Source organism: Rhinolophus sinicus, chromosome 1 (genome assembly GCF_057876585.1).
Source record: "Rhinolophus sinicus isolate RSI-liver-muscle chromosome 1, RSI-T2T, whole genome shotgun sequence".
In the NCBI taxonomy this organism is placed as follows: domain Eukaryota; kingdom Metazoa; phylum Chordata; class Mammalia; order Chiroptera; family Rhinolophidae; genus Rhinolophus; species Rhinolophus sinicus.
The window spans coordinates 66768226-66783294 of NC_142501.1; the positions used below are offsets into that span (position 1 = coordinate 66768226).

At 40.1% G+C, this 15069-nt stretch overlaps 1 long non-coding RNA gene across 2 annotated transcripts in view; it reads right to left on the reverse strand.

The window, feature by feature from the left end:
• Positions 1–15069, reverse strand: part of LOC148759085 (uncharacterized) — a 107687-nt gene that overhangs the window by 65691 nt on the left and 26927 nt on the right. The window contains exons 3-4 of one of the 2 annotated variants that reach the window (XR_016022209.1): positions 8814–8920; positions 2384–2483 (exon numbers count right to left, since the gene is read on the reverse strand). This is a non-coding gene — a long non-coding RNA (uncharacterized LOC148759085). Of the gene's footprint in view, positions 1–2383; positions 2484–8813; positions 8921–15069 lie in introns of those variants that run through there. The other variant, XR_016022208.1, reaches the window with a different exon arrangement.

A 15069-nucleotide genomic window follows, 5' to 3' on the forward strand; every position in this document is an offset into this window, starting at 1 on the left:
TCCCTGCCATTGGAGAATCCCAGACTGTGTCACCATATCTTTCGACTGCACAGGGGGTTGGTGCCCCTCACCCCTGCATTGTTCAAAGGTCAACTATACTGGGAAACTTCATAGAACTCAAATGTAGAGAGAATAGCAAGGCGTGTGAATGAGCAAAGAAGTTCCTTTCTCCATCTTCCCTCTTCCTGTGCCCTCCCTCTCCCTCTTTCTCTCCCTTTCTCCCTCTTGGTCCCCCTCCCTCTCTCTCCACCAAAGCTACTTCCAGAGTGCCTTCCTTCACTCTGTTTTCATATGACCCATCATAGCTTCCACCAAATGGTACCCTCAGCCTCTGAACATCTACATGAGGCCCTTCCAGGTCCAGCATCACTGTCTATTAACTAGGCTTTCCATATTCTAATCCCACGTGTCCAGCAAGAGAATCTAGGCTGACCATGTAATAGTCAAAACAGTTATGGCTGGGGAGTGGGAAAAAGATGTACAAGGTCATATTGAATTGTACGTAGGGCTGCAAAGCACCACTCTTCCTAAGGCGGAACTCACATATTGGCATAGTGTCTTCTGTAGAATATAATGTGATACAAGGTACAGTAGTTTTTCTAAAACACAGACACACCTCATATTGAAGGCTTCACAGATTCATGGAATTTTAGAAGTGTATGGGATTCTAAAAATCACTTGACACTATTTTCACACTTCAACTCAGTGGAAATCAAAGCACAAGAGTGGTTAAGGATGGAGCCCAGGGTAGATCCCATATGTTCTGACTCTTAATTTAAATTGCTTTCTCTGCCTCATGCCCAACATTTACCAAACCAGCAGCCTTTTAAGACCATCTTTGGCATGTGTGTGCCCAAAGATAGTCTACAGGTCATCATAGTATGTGGATTTGTTTTTTCTTTTTAGTATAATTTCAGTATCTACTAAGTACTTTCATGTACCGTGTTTCCCCGAAAATAAGACCTATCCAGACCACCAGCTCTAATGTGTCTTTTGGAGCAAAAATTAATATAAGACTCGGTATTATATTATATTGTATTGTATTACATTACATTACATTACATTACATTATATTATATTATATTATATTATATTATATTATATTATATTATATTATATAAGACCTGGTCTTATAATAAAATAAGATCTAGTCTTATATTAATTTTTGCTCCAAAAGACACATTAGGGCTGATGGTCCAGCTAGGTCTTATTTTCAGGGAAACACAGTATATCATTCTATTTTGTCCACATAATCATTAAACCTTTAGTATATGATAAACTGACTCATAAAGAAGTCAAAAGACTTGACTGCATTTTATAGTTTGTACTGGGCAGAGCCTGGACTTAAACCCTGTCCATCTGACTTCAAACCCTTGCTTCTTCTGCTATGCCATGCTACCTCCACTCCCCAGGAATCAGTCAGTTAGTTATCCATCATGCAAACGGCATTGGAAAAGCAGACTGACAAGCTCAGATGGTCAAGGTATCAACACATACAACAGAGAAGTGGGATGCTCAAACCACTGACCTTAATCCCCAACAAGCATGGCTTCCAGCACTTTCCTCTCTCAGCATTCATATCCTCAGCTCAGCAAAAGGAACAATAGGAGCGTTTTCCAGATCCAAATGGTTGCATGGAGAGAAAAGCTGGTTCTCATATAAGATTGTTCTGGAGCAATAATTCATTCTATCAAAGGCATCACTGCTACCTTTGATATGGACACTGTCATCATCAGCCCTCTTGGAATCAATCGTAAAGCCATGTATAATTTGATTAGTCCGATGAAATTCTTCACAGTTCTCTAAACAACTTCAACTGCTTCTGAATAACTTGACTCTTCATTCCTGAGACCAAAAAGGAGCAAGGCAGACAGGTCCCAAAGGGTAATACTTCAAAGAACTTTACACAAGGCCAATTCCTTAAAACATGTATGCTTTTACTGCTATTGGCATATTTCTTTGCTATCGTAGGGATTTATTATCCTTTATAATACAATGCTGGACTTCAAAGAAATCGTATGCTCTGATTTCAAGAAATCCTGATAAGGTTCTCTCAACAAGAGATAGGGTGACACACCTTCTCAGTTTGCCCAAAATTGAAAGGATCCTCGGGACGCGACACATTCCATTTTAAAACCAGGAAAGTCCCTGGCAAACCGGGACAAACGGTCACCCTAATCTACAGATTAACGACAACAACAAAAAAAGCAATTCATTTGTCTTACTAACCTTTAAGAAGTATCTGTAGAACCAACGGCATTGGCAATGCAGGATACTAATTGTCCTTTAATGTCTTTAAACAGCATATTTTTATAGGTTTGCAGAACACCCAAAGTAGAAATGTGTGACAATAAATACAATATAGATCAAACAGTGATTCTTAATACCTCCCAGTGCAGACGAAATACATCAAGCAAATGAAGAGCAAAACTGACTCAGGCGACAGTGATTCATTTCAATACGTAAAGGCCCAGTAGACACGTCTGTATAAAAACAGGTCTAGCAGTCAATGCTGTAATCTTTGATTCGTCACCATGAAACAACAGGACCTGCCATATTTCTCTAATGGTGGGGGTTGGGGTGCTTCAGTCCCATGCTTTTTGTTCAAACTCTTACCTCTACCTATGTCCAGCAGCCTAAATAATGTACACATTAATTAAATCTTCAATAGGGGTGGAAGGAAGGGGGCCTGAGGAGAGCCCAAATCACTTTAATCATTTCTAGGGAATATAAAGAGTTAAAGCTTTACCAATCTAGCCTCTAAAAAATAATCCTTCAAGACTCAGCCCTGCAGTGCAAATTGATTGATGTTATTTGTAAGTAATCTAACAATGTTGAATAATTTATTTTAAAATGACAGATGTTGAAAATATAGAGCCATACTAATCTGTGTCTAGTGAAGAATATATTTGTGATTATCATACATACGATTTCAGGTCAGGATTGAGTTTTGTTTTGTTTTGTTTTTTTAAACAATCTTCAGATACCTCATTTTAGTACTTATAATAAGTGAATTTAGGAAAAGAGTAATTTTGAGCCAGTAGATGAGGCTGGATTATAACTTCGTTATTCCATAAATATATACCGATTACTATGCAACGTAGTGGGAGACATAGTGGAAAACAGAGAAATGGTGCTTGCCCTCCCTCTTTGGGTTTCCATGCTAGTGGGACAACTGACAATAAACAAGTAAACAAATATGCAAAATAATTTCAGACTGTGATTAATAAAAATTAATAGTAAATCTACTTTCATTTTATCTATAGCTGTTTGAACCATTCACAAAAGCCTATGAAACCTCAATATCATATATTATTCAACAACAGCTGTTTTTTCTCTGTTCAGTCTTTGTTAGTTCCTGCTTCACTAAAAAAAAAAAAATCTTCAAGAAGAATGATTGTACATGACATCATAACTTTCCCTCCAGAAGAACTATATTATCCACCTTAGGCTATTAAAAAATCTTTATTATTTTTTGTTGTTTCACTTAATATTTTTAAAGCCCTGGATATGATTTTCAACATCAAAATGCAAGGTTTTACAAGTAAGCCAGAAGTACAGTTTCTCACCAATCATGAGACTTTTCTTCCTAGCGGAAAGAACCTGACCTGTTCTTTCTGGTTCCTAGAACAAATAGAAGAATAAGGAAGGAAATCTGTGTTCCATCTCTATAAGTCTAACCAGTGCCAGCATTCAGAAGGGACACAGAAGATAAAGCTTAATTAAGGATACAAGATGGCCCAATCAGCTTTTCTAGAGAGGATCGTCTTAGAATGGCTGCCCTTCCGCTCCCCCAGCCTCCATACATCTCTGTCTCTCCTTCCCTGCAGTGGCAGCTTTCCACCCAGCTTCCCTAAGAGCCTTCTCCTCCAATAAAGCTTAATCTTCAAACAGGACTCAACTCATTCATTAAATGTGACAGTGATTGATGACAGCAAGGATATTACCATTTAAATAAGGATCAAGGCCTTTAAGAAATGAAACTTCAAAAATAGGTCTAGCTCTGATTCAGTGACTGAAAGTAGTGTATATTTGGCCAGCCCTAAAAAGAGCTTGACTCTACATTTGAAGTCTCCCGGTCTAAAAACTAGCTGCCACATAGGGCACTGGTTGCACTGATGCAACGCCATTGTCATACTCTATGGTCATGACATAATACCAAGTAACACTGCTTTCAATATATTATAGAGTGACACCCAGGCAGCTTACTCAACTAACAACGACAACAACAACAACAAAAAACACCACCTCTTAGGTACACTCAGTTCATCTTGGATTATCTTGTTTAATAGTATTTCAGTGTACTGAAATGTCCTCCATCTAATGCATGGTCATTGAGATTTTTGTATGCTAACATTTGTCTTTCCCTCTAGGACAGGGACTGTCTTCTAAATCAGCACATGGAAAATACTGATAGATAGACTCTTAACTATGAAGTATAAATTAATCTTTCCAAGGCTCATTTCAAATGTTGTTTTGCTGTGAGTACATTTAACGTTATTATTACAAATAATAATAACAGCACTTATGCTTATTGGATATTTGCCATGTACCAGGTGCTCTTCATTACATTTTTGCTTATGCTCACAACAACCTTCACATTAGTTGCTATTTTCCCTCCTTCTGCAGTAAAAGGAAATGCCCAAGGTCACACAACTGGAGAGAAACTCTGACATTTATCTGCCTCTCTTTTGAAACATCTGAAGAGAGTCTGTCAAGGTTTTGCTCCTGCATAGGTTAGGGACAATAAGGCAGGAAAGATTCTATGTCTTGGCTATTACACAGGACACATTAAGGCAAAGGATAAGAAATAGGCAACTTTTAAAACCTCTGTGTTTCTAAGGGATATTTATGAGTCTGGATGTGAGTCAAGAATGCAACAGCCAGTGACAGAGTGTAAGAACTATAATCAGTGCTATGGGACTCGGCAGAAATGGCTTAAACAGAAGAAAGAGAGTTCCAATTTAGGCTCGCCCTTTCCAAAGCAGGCAATAATAGAGCAACAAACTGACTGCCAACCACTGGTTTAAAGCCTAAGATGACAGGACCAACCCTCCCTGGCAAACCCAACCTTGGCCCCGACTAATTTTTATGTACTCCTGCTTTATTGGGTAGTAATATTAACCTTGCTATCATAGGAGAAACCAGGTTTTCAATAAAAGGAGGCCTGGGGGAGGCTTAAGTAAGGTTCTCCATTCTGTTCCTGCCTCCCACTCTCTCCCCATTACCACTGCCTGCAAAGCAATCTGAAAATGTCCTAATGACCATTGGTAGACTTCACCCCAGTCTACAAAGTCCTTTCCCATACCTACTTCATTTAACCTTGTGAAATAAATATTACTAAAAGCCTCATCTCAAGTAGGAAGCTGGTTCGGAGAAAAGTTATGACCTGCTTCAAATCACACTGCCAAGAAAGACCAGAGCCAGAACTGAGTCCAAGTTTTCTGAATCTTCTGATTTAGAAGACCAAATGAAAGCCACCATGTGAAAAGACATCATGTGATTATTGTTTGTTCTACCTCATCTCAGATTTAGGATTAAAATTAACAACAATTTATTGGATTTAATGGTGTCCTACCATTAACTCTACCCACCTCCCACAAAAACACTTCTCAGTCCCCCAGGACTATCCCTTTCACATCTTGTAGTTTAATTTCATTCATGACAGTTTATAGAGAACATCACCCTTTATGAGTTTCTAGACAATGCATATGAGTATTAGTAAATATTAGATGCATTCACGAGAGGGAGAAAAAAATCCTCCTACATGTCCTCTGTAGCCTAGGATTGATTTTCATTGCTTAATTATGAACTTTTCAGGGAGATAGTTTTTATAAAGTACATACAAATCCTGAGTCTCTACGATGTGAGTGATAGCACCCCTTCTTACTATCAAGATAGAAGTTCATTCTCAATGAAAACAGCTTCTGTTCACTTGGAAGTGAAAAGGAAGAGAAGAATTTGAAATTACTTCGAGCACCGTTTAGGCTAATAGTTATTCAAGAAGTAATTATCCAAGTTGTGGATTTTCTGTGTTCCAGAAAACCCTCCCTCTTGTTGCCTACTTGGCATTTTCACTGTTCATTATCATCTTCTGCAGAGTGTTAGAGTAGAGGTGAGACTCAAACTAAAATTTCAATAAATGATCAAAAAAGTACCTACTTTGTGCCAGACACTGAGATAGATGGGAGAGTCCTAAATGAGTAATATATGGTCCCTTATGTGGGTTGCTGTGATAAATTCTGCATTAAAGATATGTGTAAAGTGCTATGAAATCCTGGTGAAAAAGCAATTAACCTGGAAAGGAGGGGAGGGAGACAAAAGCAACAGGGGGAAAAATGACACTTCTGCTAGGACTTGAAGAAGGTGAAGTTCAACAGGAAACGGAGAGGGAAAGAGGAGAAATAGGATGAACAGGGGACAGCAGGAGTGTAGACAGTGGGGTTAGAAGTACACATGTGCTCTGAAAATAGCGAGTGCTCTGGTGTGGACCTAATGAATAGAGATAAATAGTAAGGGATGACAGTAGGTTGATTTCATGAAAGGCTATGTGGGTGGTGACCATACATCCTGGCTTGCCTGAGTCAGTCCCATTTTCTGGTTACTATATTGGTGTAATGATTATACACCCCCTTTTACTCTCAAAAGTATTTTAGTTTGGACAGTAACTTATATGGTCACGCATGTCACTCTAAGACACATGTGTCATCACTTTCCCCACTTTCAGCCATACAGACTACTAAATTATCAGGGCACACATTCTTGATGAAGCCTGGACTTGTCTTCAGAGTCCTACTGAAAGCATCACTCCAGACAGTCACGTAGATTGGAATTGGACCTACATATGCCTGCTTTGCTATGGGCCAGAGAGGTTGCAAACTGGCAGCTCACAGGCTATATCTGGATTACATTTGTATTTTGTTTGGCCCACACAGGATTTTTTAAAATTCTGAGCCAATATATGCTGAGCCATCATGAGATTTAACTTAGAAATCTGTATTTCTGGCTTTGAGAGATGGAAAATTCCAGCAACATAGGACTCGTGTTCTTCCACAGTGACAATTGGCTGATGCTGAAGATAAATACCACCATTTTGTCCCATAGCTACATGTTGACCTTAAAAATAAAACAGCCAGTTATTTTTTAACCGGCAAAAATGGGTTTAGAGAATAATAGAGAATTACAATTCAGGACAAGCACACTATAGCAAAAATAATAGGAAAGTCTAGCAAACAAAAGAGAGGAATGTTACTTTATAGAGAAAAAGGAGGAAGTTGGGAGGGATGTATTGATGAAAGTCCATTGGAGGAAAGCGAGAGTTCTGGGTGGTGATGGTTTCTCATTGACTGAATGACGACAGTTCCCATTGGCTGAGTTTGTTGCTGGGCAAGAAGAAAATCTCCCTTCCTCCTGCTGGAGTTGCAAAATAGAGACACTTTTTGTTGGGAATGCAAGGCACATCTCTTCCTTTTGGGATCTGTAATCGACGCTTATTCCTGTTGGGGTGTGTGATTGACATCTAACGGTGGCTTGTGAGAGCTCCTCCTTCTAGCCTCCCGACTCCATTTTAAATGAGGTTTCACATACCTAAGGTCATCAGCTTCCAAGATGCCCCCCCAATCCTTGCTTCCTGATATCAACATCCTTGTGGTAGTCCCCCACCACACTGTATCAACTTTGGTTATGTGTGACCAACAGAAAAGGACAGAAATAATGTTATGTCACTTCCGAGGCTAGGTCACGAAAGACATTGTGATGCTGTCTCTCTTGGATCACTTACTCTGGAGGAAACCTGCTATAGTGTCGTGAGGAGAGACCCATATGTTGAGGAAGTGAAGCCTTCAGCCAACAGCCGTGCGAGTGGATCCTCCAGCTCTAGTTAAGTATTCAGATGACTGAAGTCCCCATCATCTTTTTTTAAGATTTTTATTAAAATATATCTAACATACAATATTATATTAGTTTCAGGTGTACAGCAGTTATTCAACATTTATATACCTAAAGAAGTGATCACCATGACAAATCCAGCAACCATCTGATACTGTACTGCGCTATCACAATATTATTGACTATATTACCTATGCTGGACATTACATCCCCATGACTTATTTGTCTTATACCTGGAAATTTGAAGCAACATCTTGACTGCAACCTCATGAAAGTCCTGAAACCAGAACCACTCTACTAAGCTGATCCCAGAATCCTGCCCTTCGGAAACTATGTAAGAAATAGGGTTTATTGTTTTAAGCTACTAACTTTTGGGGCAATTTGTTACACAGCACTAGATAACTAATAGACCAACATAACTGATTGTCTTACAATCTACTTGCCTCTATTAGTTATGTCACCTATACAGTATGGCTCTGAAGACAGTGGAAGTTATATCCCTGCTGTAGAGGAAAAAATATTGTTGAGGATTTTAAGCAAGAAAGTGAGATGATCAAATCCAGTTTTAGATATATCACACTGGAATCTCTGAGAAGGAGAAATCAGAGGGAGGCTCAAGATCAAGCTCAAGTTTTCTGAAAAGCTCATAAGTAGAGCTTTCCACCTAACACGTCTAAGAGAGAAGGCTCTGGAGTTTAGAGTCAGAATATGAGTTCAAATCCCTATATCACCACTGAAAGATTATACGAATTGGGCAAGTTACTTAGTCTTCCAATTTTCTTATCTGAAAAAATGGGATTAGGAATGCTTTCAACTACAAGTAACTGAATGCTCACTTAACAAAGCTTTAAAAATTATTTTTCTCACATAACTGGAAGTACACGGTAAGTAAGGAAGTACAGGATGGTTTAGCTGTTAAGCAATACCTTCAAGATCCCAGGTTCCTTCTACCTTTCAACTCTTCCTTTCTTAGCACGTTGGCTCATTGTCTTGTGTTTCCAACATGGATTCTGCAGCTCCATCACATTTATACCTAAGGCAGAAAAAAGTGGGGGCAGGCTGAGAGCTTTATTCTAGTTATGTGTGTACCATTTTATCAAGAAAGAAAAAAATCTTCCCAGAAGCCCCCAGCAGACTTCTGCTTATATCTCATCGGCTAGAACTGGATCAGAAAGCCACCTTAGCAGTAATGGAGGCTGGGAGAGTGAGTAGTTGGATACACTGACATCCCAAGCAAAATTGGGTTCTATTAGCAAATAAGAAGTAGGGAAAATGAATATTAGGTATTCAATTGCCCAACTGGCACAATCAACTTCAGAATGTTGATATAAAGGTTAAAATAAGTCAATACGTGTCTGGCTTGTAGTAAGCGCTCAGTCAATGTTAGCTGTTGGAATTATTATACAATAGCCCAGACACCAACTGATTCAATCCTGCAGTAGGACATGGCAACTCTCATTTTGAGACCCAGTTAAGCTAACGAGCCTGAAAACAAAGATAGGTGAAACTATCAGTAAACAGAAAAAGATTGGGTTTTAGCATTCTGTATTCCCTTTATTTCTCCTTTCCCTTAAAACCACAGAAGTGTCTGTCTGTTTCCCACATTATCATCTTTTTAAAAATTATTTTATAATTGTATACTTTTGTTAGAACTGCAGTACTTTATTGTTTAAAAATATATAACTAAAGGAAATATAAAATTTGAGTTCTTAAGTCTACTTGATTAAAAAGACTTCTACAGGGGCCGGCCCGGTGGCTCAGGAGGTTAGAGCTCAATGCTCCTAACTCCAAAGGCTGCCAGTTCGATTCCCACATGGGCCAGTGGGCTCTCAACCACAAGGTTGCCAGTTCGATTCCTCGACTCCCGCAACAGATGGTGGGCTGCGTCCCCTGCAACTAGCAACAGCAACTGGACCTGGAGCTGAGCTGTGCCCTCCACAACTAAGACTGAAATGACAACAACTTGACTTGGAAAAAAAAAGTCCTGGAAATACACACTGTTTCCCAATAAAGTCGTGTTCCCCTTCCCCAATAAAATCTTTAAAAAAAAAACTAAAAAAAAACACTTCTACAGCAATTTTAATTATACCTCTCAATTAATAGCCTGCACAATTGTATTATCACATAATCACGGGCAACGTGACCTGCTTTTAGGATATATTTGTTTTAGCTATAGCTTCCCTATATTAAGAAGTAGAAATATTGCCTATGTTCATGCTAAAATTAATTGCAATATTGTAGTCACACTACAGTGAGTATTTTAGAACTAGCAGCTCCCAGAAACTGAATTGCACTCTTTACTGAACCCATCTCAAGGCACTTTCAGGGTGGACGCACCATACATTTTTCTCACTATGGCCAATAGTTTACAGGCCAGGATTCAGAAACCACTGGCAGTTTTGTAATTGTATACTATTAGAGACAAGAGAGGTGAGTGGCATGGGCTATAGATTTAAAAGGAAAGGAAGGAACTGGAATGTGACACCCCCACTCCTAGCTCTCATTATATCCTCTCCACCTCAACCCCCCACCCCCTCCTGAGCCTCCCCAAATAGACAAAGTCCCATAAAATTTGCTTCGTAAGGGGGAAAGAAGGGAACAAAATTGCAGAAGAGACTTCTAAGTTCTTTCTTGATATGAGCAACGTATTCTTAGCCGTTCTGTATTTTTCCATTCTTTTTTAACAATAAATATGTGTTACATTTTTAATCAGGGAGAAGAAAAAGGACAGAATATTACAAAACTGAGCAGTAAAGGAATAAGTAGCATAAGCTCCTCTTCATCTCTGTCCTGAGGTCAAGGGAATTCTTCTCTCACCCACACGAAGCTTGAGTTTTTGCCCGGAAGTATGAAATGCTGTTACCTTTACCTTTCATAGCTGAAGTTTATGATAAACTCTGGGCCAGCAGTTACACGACTGACCTGGAATGATTTCATACTGCTGCTTGTAGCACCAGGCTCAGGGTGATGAACTGGAGCAAATGACTGTGTACGCAGCTTCTGGTAAGACCAAAGAGCAGAGCTGCTGTAGACAACTTACTCTTTTTTGTTGTTTCTGATTAGATCTTTTCACATTTTCGTGTTTTTTATTCTTAAAGAAGACAAGAGTGTCTCAGTGAAGCTTCAGGGAAATGACTGCATTTTAATGGAATCTAATTGGCTCCCATGGTTATCTCAAAGGAGCTGTGGTCATAAAAGTTAATTAAGTTAGACTCATTTGCATATTCAAGTCCGTTCCAGTCCCTCACTTTAAAACCAGAGAAAGAGAAAACGTGTCCTTCCTCACTGGATAGGACACACAACAATGTCCATATCACTTTCTTTGTATGCTGGGAATTAGAGTAGCAAGTTGTTTTTTAATCCTCTTGCCTACCTTGTAGTCTCCACTTTTTTCAGGTGTCAGTATAAGAGTTAAATTGGTAGGCACTGCAGTTCTCACTTTGAAATATGGAACCAGTCCTTTATAGAGAGAGCTTTGCCATGGTTCAAAACTGAAGTCATTTTCTAAACCATAGGTGAGTTCAGAATGTTCGATAGAAAAGGAGCCAGCAACATTTACAGCCACAGGATTGGCTACACACATTTCCCATTTACGTGTGTGTTTGCATGTTTATTGGCAACAACAATGTCTATAGTTTTATGATGGATCAGAGGAATGGAACGAGTGGATCCTAAGAGGCAGGCTGTTTAGTCCACCCCGCTGCCTGTAGTAGGCCTAAAATAACCAGCTGAAATGGAACTCTGGCCTGATTTCTGAAGCCTCTTAGGAAAGGCGTCCTCTGTACTCTGATCCATTTTTAACAGTCCTCAGTATCATACCAGAAAGTATTCCCTTGTGTCAAACCTGTATCCCCTCTGCTGCTAATTTACTGTTCATTCTCAAGCACAAGCAATGCAGGTGTGGGCATCCAGCTCGGTCCCTCCACCCACCTCATCTGTACATTTCCTTGGAATATCAGCTAGTACCTGGATGAGTCTCTATGGATTAAAGGCAGTGTCTGCCCTACTTCCCTGGCCACTCTTGCTTGTTAATACATGTAAAGGCATATCATTATCTTCATTCCCTCCCTCATAAGAAGACAGGGTTGATTTTAATTTTTAAATATATTTTTAATGAACACAAATGTGCCAGATCCTATGCTAAGTTCTTGGGAAACAATGGTGGACAGGACAGACCAAGACCCTGCCTTCATGCACGGAACTCAGATATCATACCAGTAATTACGAGTGGGATGCGAGTTACAAGAAGTGTAGGTTACTAAGAAATCAAACAATGGGCTGAGCTAACATAGACTGGGAGAACAGGAAAGCTTTCTGGATAAAGGGATGTTTCACTTGAAACCTGAAGGATGAACAGGAATTATCAAAACGAAGAAGGATATTCATTGCAGAAGGAACAATATATGCAAAGGCCCTAACAAAAAAAAAGACTGTGGCCTGTTTGAGGGTTGGCGATTGCAGTTCAGACAGTAGGACAGAAGCTGTGGAATCGTCAGATCTCACTCACTGTCCTCACTTGTTTAGCTGTAAGAGGACTATGATAGAACTGGAACCCAAGGCCGTAATTCGGGGTTGTACAATCTGAGAACTCTGAGCAGCTGGATTCTTAGAGACAAAGATCAGGAGTCTGGAGTAAAGATGAAGAAAAAGGCCCCAAGGTGAGTTCTCAGAAGACCTCTATTGCCCTTGAGGCTGCCCAGAGTCAGCATGGCATAGCACAGTAGCAATGGTCTGCTTCCCAGGGGAGCGGAGTGCTGTGTAAGTCACACTTTCAGGGTCTCCAATCCCTCATCTGGAAAATGAGGAGTTTAGATATGGACCCTCCTAACTCACTGTCCTGCGGGGAGGCCTGCGGTGTCTCTGCTCCTGCTCCCCACATAAGAACGCAGGATATGGTGAGGCCAAAAAAGAACACCCACAGAGCCATAGATAGGGGAGTCATACCACTATATTCTTGCTGGCGGCACTATAGTCTCACTGGAGGCTGGGTTCACTGGACGTGCGACCGGCTGTCCGTTTTCTGCCAACCGACCGACGACTCTCCTCCACTCTCCTCGGCTTTCCTCCATAGCCGCAGCAGTTATATTAGTGGCCAATGGCTCAATGGCTACAGCTGACGGCCAATCAGCCACAGCTGATGGCCATCTACTACCCGAGCCAGCACCCCTCCACGTGAGGCCGAGAGCCTGTAAACTACTTTCTGGGGCTCTGCCCCCACACTCATGTTCTAGAATCATTTAGCAACAACAGTCTCTGTGTGGTTTGGATCATAAATGGGTCACGTTATTTCTGAGCTAGCCTACATTTGGGAGTGGGAGGAGGGGTTATTCAGACAGCCAGTAAGCTGTTCTCCAGTTCACTTTTCTTGTATTTTTTTTTTCATTGTGATTAAACATACATAACATAAAAATTACCATCTTAACCATTTTTAAGTGTATGAGTCAGTGGCATTAATTACATTCACAATGCTTTGCAGCCATCACCACTATTTCCAAAACTTTTTCAATCCAATTCACTTTTTTTCACAATCAAGATCATTTGTTTCTAGTTTTATTTAGATACAATTGACATATAACACTGTATTAAAGGTGTATAACATAATGATTTCATATACATACACATTGCAAAATTATTACCATGGTAAGTTTCATTATAGCTCCAATTCCCTTTTAAGTGAGTATGGACAAGTTCTAAAAGGGTCCTCACAACCCATGAACTTGACCGTTTGTCATGACTCCTGACTTAGATCTTGAGAGACCAGGTACTCCTCTTAAAGCAAATGATGCTTCTTATTCTTTGTATAAAAGTGGGTACAAAGGGCGAAGATAAACTGTTGAGTAAGTTGCTATGTGGTTAAGTCTCTCCCTCATCCTCCGCCTCTCAAGTTACCTTGCTCAAGATCATAATGCTGAATACCCCAAATTTACTGAGCCCTATCTATGTGTCTAGCACTAAGCTAGCTGCTTTGTACCTGCCATTTGACAGGTGGGTAATATTATTCCCATTTTACAGATTTAAAGACTAGGCTATGGTGGGAATTAGCCTCTCAACCCAAATCAATCTGCTTTGAAAATTCAGCTCACCCCTCTATACCCAACTGCATTCCCAAAGACAGCTACAGGGAAACTGGAACAGGGGATTTCGAAAAATGAAGGCAAGCGAAGGAAGACAAAAATTGAATTTAAGCTCACACCGTTCAACCTCAGATTTGTGAGTCGTTTGGTCACATACCGTAGTACCTTCTGGCTTCTCCACTTCAGTCTTTCTCCTCTTTCTAGCCCATGGAATGACTGCCCCACTTTTCAAGGATGGCATGTGGCTCAATTACTTCATTAAAAAAATCCTTAGAGCATCAGAGCACTTAGCAAGCAGGAGGGGTTAGTAGCCCAAGGAAGGACTAAGCTCCCACACCTCAGGTGGTGACAGAAGGCCAGGAATAATGAGGCCAGATGAACTGCCCAGCCTCCAGAAGCTGTTGCTGTGAGTCTTAATGAACAGAAAACAAACGTTGAGACAAGGGAATTGTCAGGTAAATTAATGTGAGGAGTTCAGATTTTGTTTCCTTTCCCCTCAATAGGTGTATGGGAGAATTCAAAGCAGGTGAATTCGGTTAAAAATAGTATGATAATAGCCAGCTGATGCTTGCATAATTGAAAGAGCATTGTGGGTTATAGGAGAAGACTGTGGAACAAAACTGGAAGGAAGTAAGAGCAGTGGTAAGAGTGATCATATGAACATTGAAAGCTCTTTAAAGGCTCAAAATGAAACCACATTGTGATATCATAAAATAAAAAAGAAATATAGGGTTCCAAAGTATGAAGATTTTTAAGTAAAAATGTTTGGCAGACATTGTCATCTTGGCTTGCAGGACCTTCTATGGTTACGTCTCCATCCTCGTACCTTTGCCACCGTGAAGAATAATTCTCTTAAGAACTGCTTGTACTCCAGTCATTTGTTCTCATGCTCTCTCGCTCTTTCTCCCAGGCCTTTCCTTCCTTCTCTGACACCTCAGACTGGGTAGGGTCTCCCAGTTATACCTTCTACCAACCCCGTACGTACCTCAATATCCTTGTAAATATTGTTTAACAGATCTGCTCTGTAAGGCAAGACACGGTGCATGTCTGCCTTGTTTTTTGCTATATTGCCAACCTTAGCACAGTTATGAATAAATGGGTGAATGTT